Source organism: Ambystoma mexicanum, chromosome 7p (assembly GCF_040938575.1).
Source record: "Ambystoma mexicanum isolate Mex_15411 chromosome 7p, UKY_AmexF1_1, whole genome shotgun sequence".
In the NCBI taxonomy this organism is placed as follows: domain Eukaryota; kingdom Metazoa; phylum Chordata; class Amphibia; order Caudata; family Ambystomatidae; genus Ambystoma; species Ambystoma mexicanum.
In genome coordinates, this window is record NC_090939.1 from 886,194,380 (window position 1) to 886,214,456 (window position 20,077).

Here is a 20,077-nt window from a genome sequence, read left to right on the forward strand (position 1 = left end):
CAACATTACAAAAGATTCAATTCAAATCAAATATAAATGGTTGTCATGCTCAAAACTGCACAGAGGAATACTATGTGAGGGGAAAGACTGCTGATATATCAGCACATCATTAAGAAGTACATTGGTGGCCACAGAAGATGACACTGTGGACTGTACGAGAAGTGAGGAGTGGTAACTAAGCAAAGGCACAGACATGCCAAGAGACTCCAGGGGGTACCTTTCAAGTAACACCTGAAAGAAAGCTGGAATAGAATGGTGGATACACTTAATACACTTAGAGCAATGACAAGAAACAGAATTCACATCACCTGCAAGCCATGCTATCAGCTGTGTACAGAGGTCAAATGACAGTGTGCCTCTGCGTGGAGCCAATGATGAATATTTACCAAAATAAGAGAAACACTTTGTTGTTATGCAAGCAGAAAAGAAGAGCTGCAGAGATCATCAGAAAAGAAGGGGATTTATTTGCACATAGCAGATTAGCGCCTGAAGCCCTTTTGATTATCATAAATGGGAGAAATGCAAGCATTGTTGGGAGTTGTACCTCCTAGACAGTTCAATCATACCCATTATATTTCCATATTTCCAAATCTCAGCTACAGCAAAGTGCTGAGCATCTGAACTCACAATATGTCCAGGATCATTGCTGAGAGAATTCCTTGCCCACCACGCACAGGACCATACATAATTAACCGAGTTATTTTTATCAATGCTGGAGGCATACCACACCTGCATTTTGCTAATTATATACCAAAGCTAATGGCTCCAACACTTATCGCAGAACTTATCTGTACTGGTGTGACCACACCACCTCCGACTGTTCCGCAGATACCGATTTAGGGTCAAGATGGTGTGCGTGTATTATTGATATCATGATTCAACTTCTGAGCAGTGAAATGGCAAATACATTTCCTTTTTTTGTTTGTTTTAGAATTACTGAATCCCATACTGCATAGAGAGCAATGTTGCTTAATTTATACACTGTTGTATATATGCATGTTTCTGTATATATGTATGTTTCGTTGGTGCAGATTCAAGTTTCATTTCCTGGTGTCCATTCATAGTTCATATCATTTCCATCATACCCTTCTCACAGGTGTGTCAATATAACTAAGGTAGATCCTTCTCCCCATTGTTCAAACAGAGGGCTGGGGTTTTATATATTGAGCCCATCTAGAGGCACAAACCCAAATCCACTTCAAACTCAGAAGTAAGGTTATATTCCATAGTGCACCCCAAAAATCAGGCCTACAAAATATAAAACAAAACCTTTAGTTAAGTTGAGCGGTATGAACCGACATGGTTGTTCTGTACCTGTTCCCCATAAATATGCAGTAGTAACAATTCTGAGAAACAATTACGTGTTAATGTATTTACACCATGGCTGTACGTGTACACAAACACACCCAGCATTACACCTGTAATGAGCATTCAGAATTCACATAAATGTGATTTTTTTGAATTATTCAAATTTAGCAAGTCACTTTGCGTGTCATTTGAAAGTCAGTTGTTGATCATCAGTAAAATTACAAGTATAATTAGTTTACTTTGTTTTAGTGTGCTTGGTTTTAAGAACTAGATGAGCAAGTTTGCTCATCAGTCTTTACGTTATATATTTGGATTCATATAAAACATACCAAAAAACACGACGTGCCAATAACTTAGTTATCAAACTTGATGGAATATGTGACATTGCTCCAAACTGTCATGATTAGGTAAAATTTGCTGCACACAATCATATATTGTTTGCTCCCCAGGGGTTGCTCCTGTTCAGTGTGTGATGTCTTACACCCAGATGTTACTCTTAGCACCTCTTATTGCTGGTTTATTTTGATCTCTGAGCACTTGAATTCAACACTACTTGAAGTAGAATTTATTGAAGGATCCATCTTCCACTTTTGAAAAAAAGGTCATCAATTCAAGAATGACAGAACAGGTGTTTGAGGCAGGTATGTGTTTTTGTTCATGCCTTAGAATTAAGGAACAATGACTTTCATGGCAGCTGGAAAAGCGCTGGCAATAGGCATTCTACTTGTAATGTTCCTTCTTCCTGATATCTGGGACAATTACAAGGCATAAATTGAGTTTTCGGTCTGGTGTAGAACTGATTTAGTTCTCTGGAAAATATAGGATTTAGATCATAAAATAAAAGTTTAGTTTCATCATGTGAGAGTGCATTTCTAATACATGTTCGTTTTGAACAGGTAGATGTGAATAGTATAGAGTTGTGGCAGATGGACTCAAGCAAGCTAGATGTAGTTGAAGGTAACATTTCTAAAAAATCTGTAGAGTACAAAAAGTACATATTATCAAAACACTCACATGATTAAATACAAACAGAATGTATATTACAAAATAATGTAAATGTTTTCTATTGGTCAACTCAGAAATGCTAGTGTGAACAGACCACAAAAAATCAACCCCAAAAATAAGAAGTGTACCAGACACGTGTACTCCCTTAGACGGGCAAAGAGCCCAACCCTGCCTCCAAAGAGGAAACAGGCACATGTGCCTGCACACTGCTTTGACCCACGCTGCTCCACAGACATGATCCCATCTATTGTACCAGCTGAGACTGCCACAGGAAGGTGTTACAATATTACTACTGCTTCTTCCGAGCCTGAGGATGATCTTTAAGGTAAAGGTGTGCCTTGATTTGGATGATTTACTATGTGAAAAGTATGGATAACAAACGGATATCTGTTTTAGAGTTCCACTAAATATTTTACATCCCTAAGAAATAGCCCAATCATGTGGGATTAGCATTTTACTCCTAAAAATACTCCCAACTTCAAAAACTAAGGATTAAAATAATTCCACTTCAAAATCTTTCAGGCACCCCTAACAACAAAACCACATGTATTTTTTGTCCCAATGGTCAAGTCGAAGTGACATCACTAGATACAACATAGCAAATGCCCCTCATGCAATTGAAAAGCATGCCCAAAACACACTTTATCAAAACTACAAGAAATCAACTGTAGGAACATAAACAGATTAAAAAAAAAACATAGGCACATCTGACAGAGTTCATAAAAATAATTTTATTTCTGATTGTATTTACAAAAGACCCTTTTGTGTGTGATATTTAAACGGCTTCCACACCATTTGGCGAAATATCTCTACATTAACCTTACAGAAAAACTAAAATAACACCCTGGGCAGCATGAAGGCTTACCACCCAAAAATCGTATCTCTGTAAATACATCAAATTTGCCTCGTCAGGTCTTTTTTAATAGGGCTGCACTTTAGTAATGGATGTACAGCCTGAATCTTATGTAGTTGTGTTAGCTTTAACAAAACACAAACCCCTTCATTCTCGTTGTAAAAACGTTCACAGCCCGGCTTTTGCTATTATGCTTCACTGATTACTTCACCTTAATATGTTTTCTGCCTGAACAATGTTTGATGTAAACAACTACACAAAATCATTCAACCAGTACAAAAGTCAGCATGAAATAATTAATATGGTGTTTTTTTAGAAACATCATAGTATGTTGGTTTTGCTAACTGAACTGCTAAACAATTCAACAAAAAGCAGTTTACTGTATCAATGTTCTCAACCATTGAAAATTGTTGTGTCATGTTACAAATCTCATTTAAATGTCAGCGCCACTGCACCTACAAGTTATTAGAAAATTAATTTGGAAGCCTGTCCAACATTTTCAGCAAAACGCTACACAAAGAAAAATTTGGTGTACACTGCTGATATAAAGAAGCAACGTAAAGGGCCAATAATCACTAGAAATAAATTAAGATGACTCTCAGGACAAAAATGTATCAACAAGTTTCAAACTGATACATACACAAATGATTTAGTTTTGCAGAATCAGCGGCCATGGACACCACGACCTCTGTGCTAAGAGGCTTCACATTTAATGTGTTTACTTGTAGCCTTCTTATTTTGTTCATCCCAAACCTTTAGAATCCTTCACCCATTTCTGCCAAGTTTGGAAACATTCAGACGGGCACACAGTTATTTTAGCAAGTTTAGCATCATGTAGCAAACAATATTTTAGCGTTTCACCAGGTTACCCGCTTTCCAAAATTGAATGCAAAGAAGTGGTTCACACACAAACGAACTGTGCTTTGGCATTGGATTCTGTGAAACTTATGAAATGAAAGCCACTAATAAAAGGGCCAAAACTACACCATGAATGTACACGATTTGCATTTAGCAGGAAATCTCCTTAGTAATGAAGCCAGGTATGTGAACATAATAAATATGAGCTGAAAGGCGAACCTCCCCAGGATGGCCATAGGGGCAGCCGTTTTCCAATGTTGCTTCAGATACATTTTTACTACCTTGCCCTAGTACACTGCATTAAGCATGCAGACATTCATTGCCTTGTTAGTTGTCACAATCTCTCACCTGCATCAACTCTAATCACACTAGTGGTGGACAAATCAGACAATAGACGTAGTGGGCAAACAAAAAGGCTTTGGTAGACAAGGCTATCAGCTGCTGGAGCGTTTGGCAATGATTTCTTTGATAGTTCATTAGTAGTAATGCCCAATTTCATTAAAACCTGACCAAATCATGCCCCATGTTATATGAACTCAACTCAGTTGTGGATTTTAACTGCTTTCTGTATGTAGGAGTATGGATTTCTTTTCACAGCTTTGTTGGCATGGTCAAGCCCGAGCCAAGTTCTCAGATGCAACCCACAACCAGGCAAAAGTTCAAAATCCTTCAAGTTCACTTCATATTCATGCTCGTTTATATACTGTCGGTGGCTTGCACTTACAATGGCAAACTTAAACTTTTCAAACTCTTTTTCCGAAACGTCTAGTCCTGCTTGAATCCTTTTGGTCACTTCGCTAAAAGGTTCACCCTGTTGTATTTTCAGCAAGAAAGGAATGCCAAATGTTATGAATACTTCCTTTTCAAAATGGCCCACTGCTATTAGCATCTCATCTGTACCCACGTCCACCTGGTCCACTGGAATTTCCTCTATTCGAAGGTTGTGACTTATTGCTGGTAATAAATGCTCTAAAAGCTCGGATTCTTGATAAATAGCAAGTATTTTACTGTTTACAACTCCCAAAAGCCTTAATTTTCCAGAACCATTCTCAGATAGTTGTACTATACTTTTGCATTCTTCCAATAAGTCAGAAATACATCCATGTTTGTCTGGGTACAGAGATATTTCCTCTTCCCTCAATGAAGAATCAAGCCACATGCATTTTATAGTTATCCTGTTTTCAAGGTCAGTAATTTTCATTTTGAGTTGCTGGTAGCAAAGTTTATGACACGGTCTTGTTTTTAAGGAAGGAAATAGTTCACCTAAAGAACCAGTATAGTCATGTTTTATTGGATTGCCTGGCCCATCCTCGTGGTGGTTGAAAAACTGGAGAAGCATTGGATCGGTATTAAGTCTTTGTGCGATTACTTTTGCAAACTGAGAATAACTCATTCTGTCTGACAGTGTGACCGAAAAACCAGGATCATTAGGAATTGACCTATCACAAAAGATTATGTCTAGACGATGGTAGAGGTCTCTGAAGTAGTGCTTTACTAATGGCAGATCATTGGTATTTTCTGGGTCATCTTTCTGAAACACTAAAATATCTCCATCCATAAGTTCGTCGAGTGCTTTGTCAAGAGACACATTCCAGTCTTTAATTAATTCAGTTTCACCTGGTTTTATTTCTTCAAAAATGATAAGGTTTGTCCCCTGTTGAAAACCTGCTCTTTCACACATAACTGGCAGCAAATCACTCAATGGAGAAGATACTTGCAAAAACACATGTCGACAGTAGTTTAAGGTATGAGATTTTGGGTCATACATTTTCAGAAACAACATCACATCACGATCATTATCAAACTTGGGTAATGCTGCACCACTAACTGCCTCTTCTGGATCTAAACGTTCCAAAAACGCAGTCCAAGGATTTTCACTGTTGCTGACCTCAATCATTCTTTTATTGTAATTGGCCTCGTAATCTAACATAGCTGGCCTTTTAGTCCCATTATTTTTATCTTGCATTGGCCATAATCGTATCTGATCACATGAAAAACCAAAGCTCCGTGAGAGAATCTGAACAAATTCTTCTAGTGTGTAGTTTTTCAAGACTTTGAAAACTGTATACATGACCGTTTTTTCATCATACAGATCATTGCCCTGATGGGAACAAAAGTGGTCCTCTGTCACGATCTGCACTTCCATGTAAAGATGTACTTCTTGACGCTCTTTCCTTTTAAGCGCCTCAATCCTTTTGGCTTCCTGCAGTCGTTCTACAAGCTGCTGTGGAATATCGTTGTCTGTGACCTCCCGCAACACTTCCTCCAGCTTAGATGCCCTGATGTAAACCAACATGTAAGCATTTGTAAACTGTCGTATTGTCACACCGTCATCATAGCTCCCATAATTATGTTCAATGGCCTCTTCCTTTGTGCACCTTGACACCACATCATCATCAAATTTACACCACTTGCCATCCCCACTGGGATTCAGGTAAACAACATAGTGGCCATGATAGTTGTCGCCAATATGAACCAGAACAGCATGGAGAATGTAGTTAGCAGGATCAGAATCATTTGCCTTCTGTAGAAACTCATCGAGGTTTAAACGTTCAGGAAATTCAAATCGATCGTTTATCTTGACATCTCGGTCAGTTCTTGAGTCATATGTAAATCTCATGAGCTGCAAGTGCAAGACAGGTGGCAGCGTGAGAAACTTCACACCTTTCTCTGCTTCCTGTAAGCCATACTCACCAGCATCATACTTGTTGTCCCCATCTAATTGTTCCACTGCCACATAGTCAGCAAAGGACTCCAATATGTCCTTCTTGTCCTTAATGTTCACTTGGACATCATAGTAATCCTCAATGCGTTCGGACCGGCATGCAACATGCTTGCACTGTATGTAGGAGGTAGTTCTCCCACGGAAGAGTTTGGGTATGGTGCCTTCTACGCATGTGCCCTTCATTTTATTCTCCATGTTATCCAGTAGCACCCTACATAGTTCTTGAACATCGTGCTGCATCAAGCTATCCAGGGTCTCCCACCCAAAAGATCTGGTGAGCTTTCTGGTGGCCACAGGCTTATCACTGTGTTGGAGATCATAGAACACTCCCTGCAGTGCCAATGGAACACTCTTGGCAGGGTCGTCCTCCTCTGTAGGCATCATGTAGACTGCCTGGCGTAGTTGATTGGTGAAGAAGAGGGTCTGCAGCAGACTATTCATGTAACAGGTGGCCCCTTGGTTCTTTAGGCCCACATAGCCTGTATGCTTCTTAGAGTCCCAAGCCACCCCATGCGGGGCATCAGCCTGCATCCATATCTGGAAAGTCACCTTGTCATCACGGATGAAGCCATTGGCTGGGTGGGTCAATTGCTGCCTTGATATAAAGCCATGAAATCCCCAGTCATTTTGGCCCTGATGGAAGCGGTGGCTGATATATCTGGCGTAGGACTGGGCATCATGCGTGCGGTGCCGGACCCTTAGGACTGCCTGAGCCTGGCAGGCCCAATCCTGCGAGTCCGAGTCGCCGTTGCACTGGAGGAAAAAGCCCACTGTGATAGGGTTAGGTCCCTCGGGCACAACTCGGGGCATCACGAGGATTCTCCACGGGAGGCTACGGACGTAGAAGGGCTGGCTGAGTACCGGACCCCGCTGCAGGCTGAAGTGATCGATAATGAATTGGAATGAGGCCTCTGCGCGCCAGCTGCACTCTTCCTCCTCTTCCTCGGCGGGGCGCTCCACTTCGGCGCGTACTTCGTCCGCCTCGGCTTCCACTTCCATGTCATCAAGCTCGCCTGAGTCCGGTTGGCTCATGCCGACACACTATCCGGAGTGAAGCGTATATATTACGCTCCTTGTGGGCGGTGCAAACTTCTATTTCCCGCCCCCAATCTTTCTCGTGCCTGCGCGTGCTCGCCTACTGAACCGGGACAGCGCTCCGCCCACCAACTGTCAAGCTCTCCAGCTTGGAGTTGTTCAAACTCGGCTTCGCGCGCTTCATCTGAACCACGTGGTGCGTTGCTTCTTGGTGAGGCCCAACTCTTACCAAGTCTCAACACATGTTCATGCCCACCTTCATCAGAAGCTTGATTTTAGATGCCTGATGAGTCCTCGCCATTTCGAATCAATGACCTGAAACAACACGTTCGTCAGTCACCTGCAACTAAAGCAAGTGTCAGTCATAACATAGGTATGTGAAAGAACACCATTTTAAACGTTTTTGATTTGGAGATTACCATATATTTTCTAATGGGTTGACATATTTTGTTATGTTTGAAATATAAACGTGGAACATATTGAGAGGGAAGAAAATAGGGTAATTGCCCTATTAAAATGTGTTGGGATACATTTTAAAACGCTCAAAGCAATTCACGCACACGGTGTACGTTTCAAGTTTCCAGACATTGCTTCTATGATTTAACACACAATAGCTTGAAAATGCGATGCTACACTAACATCCTGCAAAATATATAACAATTCGCCATTTGTTGCTATTTATTGTTAAAACCGTAATGTTTCGATTGTATTCCTGCTAAACACGTATTCCTTGCATCGGAAGTTTAATTTACAACTAAAAGAACCATTCTGGTAAACTAATATTTTCAGGGTCCTCAAACGAAGGCAAGCATGCTAGTGAAATTAATTTTTGTTTGAGACTAGGCTAGCCTCTTTCTCCTGAATGCAAACCTTCCGAGTGCCAGATGACCAGATTAGTAGAACACTATGCCACCTGTGAGGCGCATTTTTTACATGTTGGTAGGATAAATTGGTTTTATGCACCAGGGAGCATTCAACCTTAAAAGGACAACCCAGCATTCGAAAAATAGTATCCATATGTTGTAAGGATCCCCTCTTTCCTCTTTATGGGTAGTTCTAATGTGTTTCAAAGAAGCATTTAGGGACTCATTTTCATCAGTGCCGTAACGTGAATAGAACACGTAAAAGCCTTGCATAAGGCTTCTATTCCTTCCATTGACGCCATGGCTCATTTTCATTCATTTATATAGCATTTATTTCCGCTGCCACCCTTCCTCTCCACCATACAAATGCCCCAACATGTGCACCGGCATGCATTTTCATGGTGGTGCAAATTCTGGGGATTCCCATGGAGTCTGTCGGCTTTGTGCACCAGCATAGTGCAGGCAGACTCAATAGGAATCCATTGTAAATGCTGCGCAGCGTTTACTAGTTTTGCATGGTGAAGTGCACTCAGCCATACAAATGAAGACAATTTGGCGGCGGGAGGGGACCTGTACACGTCAAAATGCATGCATACTGGTCACCACTGCCGAATAACGCTGGGACTTGAAAATGAGACTCATAAGGGCACATTACAAGGTTGCTGGCCTGGTAATAAAGTGCCGGTAATAACATATACTGGCACTATTACCGAACCGGCAAACCACAAGTGACATGGGCATCATTAGCCGGAATCACTGGTGCTGGAAACACCACCCATGATAACAGGCAATTCTAGTACCGGCAATGACGTCAAGAAGAGTGTGCAATACCGGCATGATGGTACAGCTGGCCCATTATGAGCATGGAGTTGCTGGTAATACAGGCAGAAATATGCTGGTATTAATGGAAACATCACCACCACAGAGCTGCCGGTAAATGGACCCAGGTGGGGGAAACAAGGCCACAGGTGTACCCAATCCACTTAGGTGCACCCAATACACACAGAAACAGTACTAACGGGCCACACCCACCACAAGAAGACTTCCCAACACAACCATGCTGCCACTCATAGTTGCTGCCATGGACATGAAGGTACTGCATGCTCTAGTGCAACTGATGAGGTGGAGCAGTGGCGACATGACGCCAGGGACAGGAGGAGGCTGATGATTGGGATGCAGGTGATGAGGTGGAGGCATGTTCTGATTCCCCGCACAAGGACCACATCCTGGGCTCTCACAACCAGCCAGATACACACCCTCTTCCGCCTGAACAGGGAGACAATACTTGAACTCCAGACCCTCATCCAGGATGAACATTGGGAGCAGGATCGGCATCAGGACAGCCATACCACTGCTGTTGAAGCTGGTGTCGGTTCTGCACTTCCTTGCCACTGGCATGTTTCAGCACTCAATATCACAGCCTGCTTTCTCCAGGGTGCAGGTACTGGAGGCCCTCCTGCGCCAACTTGGCCAGCACATTGCCCTCCCAAGCCGACAGGCCCAGGTAAACGCCACCAAGTCCTGATTCAATGCGATTGCACGCACGCCCAATGTGCTGGCAGCATTGGACTGCACACATGTTGAGCTGGTGGCCCCCACGCCTCAGGAAGTCTACAGGAACCAGAAGCAGTACCATTCACTCAATGCCCAGGTGACCTGTGATGCCGACCTCGACCTGACCATCACGCACTGCTGTGCCTGCTTCCCAGGATCAACCCACAAATCCATGGTCCTGCGGAACAGTGCTGTGCCGGTTCACATGGCGCATCACGGAGGAAACAAGACCTGGATGTTGGGTGAGTACATGTGCACTTACAACTACATTGTAGCATGGGTGACAGGCAAAGAAAGGGGGGGTTAATGCCACAAATGCATGTCTGGCAATCGCCCGTCACATGCAGGACCAACCAGTGTAGTCTCAATTGACAGGCCACAACACACAGGAGTAGCATATGACTGGAGAAGTATCAGTCACTTACCAGGCCATTTAAAACCACAATGGACATCAACATGCACTCCACTAAAGGTATCAGAATGCAACACTGCCACCCTTCAAATGCAAGTGATTCAGTAGACTAGTCCACCGAGAGCCAAGAGATGTCTGTCCTGGTGATACATGGGGTATGCATGCACAGACAAACCGTTGACATAGCGCTGTCACAGGCAACACCACTGCTGGGCATCGTTATTCACACTTGTCACTGTAAATGGGTCTTGTAATGCGGAGTGTTGGCACTTGCGTAGTCTCTTGTTTCTCTAGTGGGTCTGCAATGGAATAGGTGTGGGGGCGGATTGTAAGTGGGATTGAGAGGGAGGAGAGCAAGAGTGCTTTGATGTGCTGTTGGCAGATTCAGTCTGGAGAAACCGGTCACTGAGCGTTGGTGTGTTACATGCTTGGTAGAAGTCACGTTGTGTTGATGTATGATTGTTTATGGTTGGTTGTCACATTGGGTGTCATGAAGTGCATGCAGTTAGTGGTACGTTAGAGGCATGGCTGTGTTCAGTTCAGACTTTGAGGTTGCAAACGCATAATGGTGTGTTTCCACTATGGTCAGTCAGTGGCAATACATTTCCTACCCCCAGCAATCCATCCAAGTGTGACACACTGTCCACCCCTATATGATCCATTTAGGTGTGATACATTTCCTGCCCACAAGAATCTGTCTCAGGGAGCAGAACCCAGCACGATACAGATGTCACACAGTGCCTGTCTCGGGGCAGCAGGGAGCACCAGTCTCTGCAATACCATTAGTCCAGATGCATGATCTGGCTAATTTACACATACAGTCTAGGTGTGATATATGTCTAATTCACACAGTCCTGCTACATGCAAGATAAGTATAACATTGTGTCCGTACCCCTTGCATGTGACTCAGGATACCTGCCGCTTCTGTTGCTGATGACACCCCCGAGGGATCCCCAGACGGAGGAGGGAATGGCATATAACGGCGCATGTGACGACCAGGGCGCCCATCGAGCGGACCTTCAGGCTCTTGAAGGTACGTTTCAGATGCCTCCACCTGTCTGGGGGTACTCTCATGTACAGGACAGAAAAGATGGGGCAGATAGTCTCGGCCTGTGAATTGTTGCATAACATCTGCATCAGACGCAACATACCCCTGCCCCTAGATCTGGACATTCCACCACCAGAGGGTGAAGATGATGATGCAGCTCCTGCCAAGCCCAGGCACATACGCATGGAGGCCAGGGATGGGCGCATAGCAAGTCAAGAAATCATTGATACATTCTTCTGAGTCCCCTTTCCTCTATGCACTACCCATGCACCTTACAGCATATGATACGCACACACAATAAATACTTGCACCAAAAGAAGGAAAGTCCACTCATAGCTACATGTGAAAACCATGATGTATTGAACTAAATATTCTAACTACAACTGACACCCTGCGCCCACCTCCCCCTCCCCACATACCTTGTCCCCACACACCCCCTTCCCCACACACTCTGTCCCCGCACATCCTGCCCCCACACACCACAAACAACTAAATGTTCCAGTGTCAAAACGTTAGTGCCACTTTTTTTGCTTCTTGTCCATGGGGCCCTTGCCTGACCCAGAGGTGCCTGTTAGCCGATGGGAATGGTGCTTCAGGCTGCCCTGCTGAGAACTTGCTCGGTGGTCACTATAGAGGGCGGATCAGACCCCTGGGCTGCTGGCCTGCCCACACTCCCTCATGAGGCGCGACTCATTAGGTTGTTGTTGCACCATGTCGGCCATAGCCATTTGCCATTCCTCCATCCCACAGGTCCAAGCATCCATGGTCCAAATGTTGGGCATGGGTGGTGGAGGGGGGCTGTGCATGGTGGCTGGGCTGAATGAAGGTGTTGGGTAGGGGGTTTGCTCTTCTGATTCATCACCCTCCACTCCTTCTCCGCCGCCTCCTCATCGCTCTACATGCCAGGATAGGCCGATGACTGGTGTGGCATCTGGGTCCGGTGGCACACAGGTGTGATGATGGGGCCACTGGGGACTTGTGTGGGATGTCTTGTAGTGGGCAGGGTTGTTGCGGCTATACAGCCATTACCACTGGTATAGGAGGTGAGTGGGCTGCAGGATGTATAGGCTGGGCCGCTGGTGGTGGCTGGGCCGGAGCAAGTGTCTTGATTGCCTATAGTTAGGCATGACCACAAGCCTCTTATCTCCACCTCGTCTGAGGCTGTGAAAATAGACCCTTGATCATCAGTCATTCATATCAACATTCACCCTATTCTGTGTCTCAATGCTAAAAGACAGACATGCCTAGGTTCATGTGCTTATCAACATGATTAAACATATACAGCCAGGAATTGTAAAGTTCGTGACTCAAAGAGATACCACTCTGACGCATTACTCTGAATTATACACTTGACATAAGAGCTATCATATTAATGCATTTAATATGACCCCCTATCTTCTGAGGGCTCTTATTTTCATTAAACAAGTGAAAGCAAAAGCAGAAATAACATAACATCACACCTATGAACAAAATTGCCATTTAGGTAAAGAGCATGTTTGAATAGATACATAATAAAACAAGTGGTGAATATATTTGTACTTATTTATGGCTGGTAGTGGGCCTATATGATCCAGATGTTGAATGTCAAAAGGCGAGGTTGCCTTTCTTAAAGGAGTCTCTTTAGGTTTTTTGCTGTGGTCCACAGTTGTCTTCAGACATGTGTAACAGTTCGCTATGTGTACTTTAACCCGTTGCCTTAATCCTGACCACCAATACCTGTCAAGGAGCAGCTGTGCAGTTGCAGTAACCCCAAAATGATGGGTAGATGCAAGTCCAGCATGTGTGGCTGCTATTAGCTTTTCCCTGTCTGCTCTATTAGGGATTCATCTTTGAATAGAATCCCCTTTTTTCATAGGAATTGTGACCACTCCTTTATTAATCGCAATGTCATTAATGTAATTACTTGGGAAAACCTTCGGCCTAGGTGTAATACCTAAACAGGCTTCTTTTATTTCCTCATCCATTGCAGTTGCTGAGCAAGTTATGGCTGCTATTGTTTTTCTCACTGTGCGCTCTTTGGCATATTTATCTGCTAATGCGTTGCCAATGCTACGAATGTGCCCTTTAGTATGTGCTCTTCTGTGCATCACCCATAGCAAAGGGTTAGTCTGTTTAAGGTCCCAAAACTGGTTCCAGAGTTGCCTGGAAGCAATAGTTTTATGCCTAATGTTTCTAAAGTCATTTTGAATCCACCAATGCAAATCAGTGTTATAAGCCTTGACAATGTAATCTGAATCCAAGACTATTAGTGTGTTCTCTGAGTCTGCTTGGCGCAATGCAATCAGCAATCCATGCACTTCAGCAGTCTGGGGAGACATGTCTCCCAGAAGCTTTGTTGGAATATCAGTATGTATAAATACTTCTTCATGTGTAAAATGTCCTACCACTGTTGCCCATGCAGCAGCATATTTGGAACGTGTTCCAACAGCTGGTATGGCTGAGCCATCACAGTAAATTATTTGGAAAAAAATCAAACAATGGCATGTCGGGTAGTGAGGTGTTTGGCTTGGCTCTGTATCCATTGTCCAAGACAATCCACTCATTCTTTGCAATTCTGCTTTATAATGATACTTTACACCTGGAGCATCTTGGGATGCTGACCATTGAATCCATCTAGTATGTAATGCTTTTGCATTGGGCACGCTATGCAAGCAACAATCTATGCAATTGGTTTAGTCTCCCTTAGATTACAAACTGTGCATGTGAAAGTATCATCTCCCACCAATAGGTTTATTTTGAAGTCTTTTTCTGTATTTCTGTCTTGCAAAGGACCAGTGTTAGTCATTAATGAGTACACATGGTGCAGAATGGGGTGTGCTCTGGCAACCCATGAGCTGCTTTGAAATTTGGTTTTATCAAAGCATACAAAGGTTTCACTAGCTCAGCAAAATTAGACAATCTGCTAACAAGTCTCTGCCCTCATCTGTAAGAGTGAACCCTAAGAAGGTGACCTCACAATGAGCTATTCTTGTTAGTAACTCGCTGAGTGCGTAAACTCTGCATCCTGTAAAACCCGTAGGGCTGCAGTGTGTTTTTTCTCAACTTTCACATCCTTTCTCTCTGTTTTAGAACGTTCTGGCGTCTTTGCCTGTGAGGAACAAGATGAACTCTCATCAGTGCCATACTTTTGTGGACTTTTCATTTTGTCTTCTGTCTCTGAAATCATAGTCGCTTGGTCTAAACTGGCACTGCCCCCTAGGTTCACCCCAAGATCGTCTACCCCTGTGAATGCCTTGCCACTGCGGGGCATCCCTATCTCCTGTAGCTCTCCCATTCTTTGGCTCATGCTCTGGGTATTTTTCCTCTATTGGCAAAAGCTGTTATCTATGTGGTTTACCACCCTTTTTACCTTGAAACAATCCCCTTCCTTTTGAGGATTCCCTTCCTGATGTGTCTTCTTGTCTGGCTTACTATCCTTGTTAGCCTTCTTCTGTGTCTATGCAGGTCTCCTGCCTAGGTGATCTCTGCCTAGTGATTGATAAGTGGACGTCACTATGTCCCCAAATTGCTCCCCTTTTTCTTGCTCATTTAACTGGGACAATTTTCTATGAAGTTCTAACCTTGCAGGCTCTCCTTTCAATGAGGGTAGAATTATGCTCTCAACCATTTGATATTTATTGGATGCTATGGACAAACCTAAGTTATTGGGGGCTGCAGCGCCCTGTGTTCCCATAATATTTGCCAATATTCATGCTAGCGTTGTGATAGACAGTGTGCCAATCAGCTGTAAATAAAGCCATCTATAAATTGGGATCTAACTGTCAGTGCCCTATGCTGTGGTGTAACCTGGGGATAGGCGGCTTGCAGCTGTCCTAGCTTTTCTGAATACCAATTGGGTGTGTCCTAATTTCTGGAAGGGCATGACCCTAATATAATTCTCAATATCTGTAGCTGCTCTCCTCCGGCGTCTATCTGTCCTTATGGCTGCTGGGCAGGTACTATGCCATGCTGCACAGCATATTGCAATGCAAGATTACGCACAGTGTCAAAATGTCTAGCCAGTAGTTCACAGTCTGTTTGTAAAAAGGACCCTATGCGGTTTGGATGAAACTGGTCTAAAATTCTAGTGACAGTTTGGGTGTGGCTATTGGTCCATGTCTAGCATTTGTTTGTGGATAAACTAGATTACCTCCAAACCAGTTGACATGATTTGTATGTGTCGAACCCAATTCAGGAAATTGGTATGGGCGATAATAGATGGTGTTTAAGTCTCCCCTTATCAGGAGAGTTGCATACATGTTATTTTCCTTGTTGGCTGGGGTTTTCAAGTAAGTAAAGAGCGATTCAGCTGGCAGCACTCCCAGTTGCCCTATCGCCACTGTAAAGTTTATATTAACTCTCTGACAGTGAGATGCCCTAAGTCACTCGAACACTCGAACATGTTTATTTAACATTTTTAGAGTGAATCTAACCGGTGGGTATCTCGGCGCTAGAAAGCAGGTAATACAAATTACAAGTGTTACCACAGGCAACAATGGAAGACATATGTTAGACATGAAGCAGATGAAGCGTATTTACAGTCAGTGGATATTTACAGGAACAGTGATCCCATCAATATTAACAGATACAGTAATCATCAGTATTTACAGATACCGTGTTATTCCCATAAGTATTTGCAGATGCAGTATTCAGACGTATTTACAGAAACAGTATTAATGTATAGTGATGCTGCTATGGACATAGAGGCAAGGTTTGATGAGTATTCTCATTAAAGAGGGTTACATGGGGAGACCACCAAGGGGCGCAGGCGAAATGGCCGCCTAAGCATTCGGCTCCGTCAGAACCCTCAGTTTATAGCAGCGAACCGACGCTTGCCCAGCCCGTAAGCGTAAACAGGGTGGAAGGAGCCTGCATCAAGCACACCGACTCCGGAAAGAAACCAGACCCTGCATCACTGCCATCGGGGCAAGACAAGCAGAGGCTTGCAGTGCTCACACGATGGTTGAGCCACTGCCATGACCAGCCACGTGGCCAAATAGAAGCTGGAGAACCCAGCGTACACCATGCAACCCTCACTGCACCTAAACCGGCTTTAGGTGCGTAGGACCCCAGCCGCCCTCAGAAAACTGAATGCACCAATCTGCAGGACCACCGAGTCACAAAGGAGATGCCCCAGCTATGCCTGCGGGAAGCAGTCCCGGAACAGGCGGGACCTCAGCTGCCCTGAGAAAATGGCTCTGAGTGAAACAACACACAGAACGGCCACAGAGAGGTTTCTCTGAGGCACCCTCCGATGGAGCAGCCTCGGTACGGTGGTGCCCCGAGCCACGACTCCACGTTACCCAGTCGGCCAGAGCAGTAAGGGAACAGCAGAGCTCGGCACGATAACTCCCTCCACCCGTTGCAGCGGAATAGGAAGCGCGAGCAAGATCCTTGCTGCAGCTGCCTCAACGAGACCAGCACAGCTTTGAACGGCAGGTAAAGAGAGAGGAGGAGGCCAGCAATGAACAGCACTGAGACCCCAGCACAGACTTGTGCACCATATTTCCAGCGCATCCACGGCTACTTCACTTCTGAAAGAGTGCTGCAAGCTCTCCCCCCTATCTCTCCCTCTTAGATAACACGACCGGGACTGAGACAACACCGGACCGCATCAAACCCACAGTGCAAGCCACAGCACCGACCATTAGGCGGTGGGACGCCCACAGAAGGGGAGATAGCCTTGCAGTGGCCATTAGACAAACTCCAACAAGGTCCTCCCTCCGCACCACAAACAATAAGTGGAGCGCTCAATAAAGCCCGGGAGGCTCTGGGAAAGCATAATCGGGCCTAGGCCCAACCCAGACGCCACAACTGACAAGGAGGCCTCAGTGCCCCACCACCCGGCATTGTCGGCCGGGCCCAGGAGAGCCCCATATCCAGCGGTGGAAGCGGGCACGAAACAGGGTGAGAAGTCCCAGCTCCAGCACAGACCTCGAAAGAAGCAGCAAAGGCTTGCCTCGGGGTGATCAGAAAAACTCCCTCCCCCGTGCAGGCAAGTGACCCCCGGCACCGCAAGTAATCACCCGTATTCACGGCGGCTATGTTAGAGGACAGATAGCTCCAGCCTCCCTGGAGGAACGACAATACCTCCCCTCACACAAGCAGTTAACAACTTTGTTGAACGCAAACTCTTCTTTCCCTTGCAATCTGTTAGAGCAATATCGCTCTCCCAGTGACAATAAGGGCCACAACCCCAAGACTCCCCCACAAAAGCATAGCCTGGACCTATGGCAGGCGCACAAGGCATTGGAATGCAAAGGAAACCAACAGAGACCCGAACACCAGTGTCCACTCAGACAAGAGCAGAAGAACACCACGCTTCACACCGGCACTGTGCAATGGCAAAACCGCAGTTCGGAGCCACAGGCAAGCTATCTGCAGAAAGGCAGCCAGGCTCCAAGAAGAGCCAACTAAAGAAGCGTCCCTCCAAAGCCTAACACCCAACCCGTCAATCGTCCAACTCGGCCCGACATAGACGCCCAGAAGCTGCACACACTCACGGCAGGAAGCGACAAAATTGGGGGTCTGCAAGTGAACTAGTCATGCTCCCCTCTTCCTGTGAAAGGGCCCACAGTTAATACCACAGGTCTACGTGGCGCTGCTCATAACACCATGCCGCATCAAAATAACAAGAGAGACAGATGCACCCCCGCAACATTCCTAGCAAAACAACAACCATAACTCACTGAAAGAGCATGAACAGTGAGAGGTACATGCAGAGAGAGATCGACCCCTCCACGATTCAAAGACTGCAGAAGTTTCGACGAGGACACACAGCAATGGCCGACTCCCAATCACAAGAGATCCCCCTCATCCCCGGGGGCGACCAAGAAACGTCCACTAAAGCGGATGTGTGCCTGCTACTGGATGAGATCTGCTCGTTCAGGAACAGCATGACCACGACAGTCTACGCACTCCAGGAGAAATTGCACAGGATAGAAGATAAAATCGAAGCACTGGAAAACTACCAACAATCGGCGAACTTCATGGAACTGAAAACCGAAGGCCGATTCCAAGACTAGGAGCAGAGAAACCGGGAACTTGAGGCTAAAGCCGATGACTTAGAAAATAGAGAGAGGATACCAAACTGCAGAATTCAAGGCCTCAAAGAACCACCTAACGAAACTCCAGCGAACCTAGAAAGAAGGATCAAGGCACTGATTGCCGCCCTCCTGCCCTCTACCTTAACTCCAGAATTGGAGTTTGAGAGAGTGCACTGAGCAGGGGGTCCCCCACGAGGCCCTCAATCAGTTCTGGCTAAATGCCACCATTATAAGCATAAAGTGGAGATCGTCAAACTCGCCAGGCAAAGATTTCATTGATTTCGAGGACTTGAGGGTAAACATTTACCAGGACTTGTCAGCCGAGACTTTGGCACGGAGAAGAGCTTGCCGACCCCTCACATCTTGGCTGCAGGAGCGCAACACGAGATACAGGTGGCGCTTCCCCTCCGCACTCACGTTCACCTAAGCGGAAGAAGAATATAGAGTGACCTCGGGAGAGGAAGCAACCAATGTCCTAAAGGCAAGATATGGAAGGCCCAACTGAAGGTGTAGAAATGCCATCCTCATCTGAACCAGTCAGGATGCCGACTGGCCCCTGGCCACAGAGAGGCCTCTCAAAAGGCAAGAGGAAGTTTACAAGGCTGAACACCCCCTGAACGGGCAACGCAGGGTTGTGAACATTGTAAAGCCATTGGGCCTGGCGGGGGGGGGCAACTGAACTGAGATCTTGACAAAAACAAAAGGAACAGAGCTTGAACTATTACTCAGGGAAAGGGAAAAGGAAAAGCTCCCTGCGGCCACGGAGGAGGCCCATTCCCCCTCCAGCCCCCCGAGTGCCCCATTGCACGAGATAAGCCGGGCTGGGCATACGAACACGCTGCCATCACGCTTACTCGCTAATCATAAGCGGCAGAAGCAATGCATGCATAAGGGGTTCGCGCGGCTCCCCCCATTGTGTGGCCCTATGTTTACACCTAGGGCGTCTCCACTGTTGGGAGAAAGCCTTCTTTTACTTCTTCTTTTTTCTTTTCTCCTTCTTATTGTTCAGCGGGGGAATAGTAGGGGGGTACAGGAGAGTCCACTCAGAACACAGGGGAAAACAAAGGGAAGCCGAAAGTCCAGAATTCCAGTCTACACAATCCACATCACAGACAGGCATGGGACACATACAGACTAACACCGAAAGCACACTACCACTCGCCGCAGAAAAGATCCATGCTGGTCAGGGCATTCCAAAAGTCCAAGTTAGATATCCTATTCGTACAGGAAACCACATTTATGCACAGGGAAGAATTCACAGAGTCTTGTGGGCCTCAGGCAAGATAAAAAAGGTGGGGTGGGTATTATATATCGCTCATCTCTTGAGCTTCAAATATCGCAAACACACAGAGACCCGGCTGGAAGGTTCCTTATAGTGCAGGGATCCATTA

The 20,077-nt window shown here is 45.3% G+C and overlaps 1 pseudogene; it reads right to left on the reverse strand.

Moving 5' to 3' along the window:
• Window positions 1-3,024: 3,024 nt before the first annotated feature.
• LOC138526411 (ubiquitin carboxyl-terminal hydrolase 7 pseudogene) lies at window positions 3,025-7,844 on the reverse strand (annotated as a pseudogene).
• Between the last annotated feature and the right edge of the window lie 12,233 nt (window positions 7,845-20,077).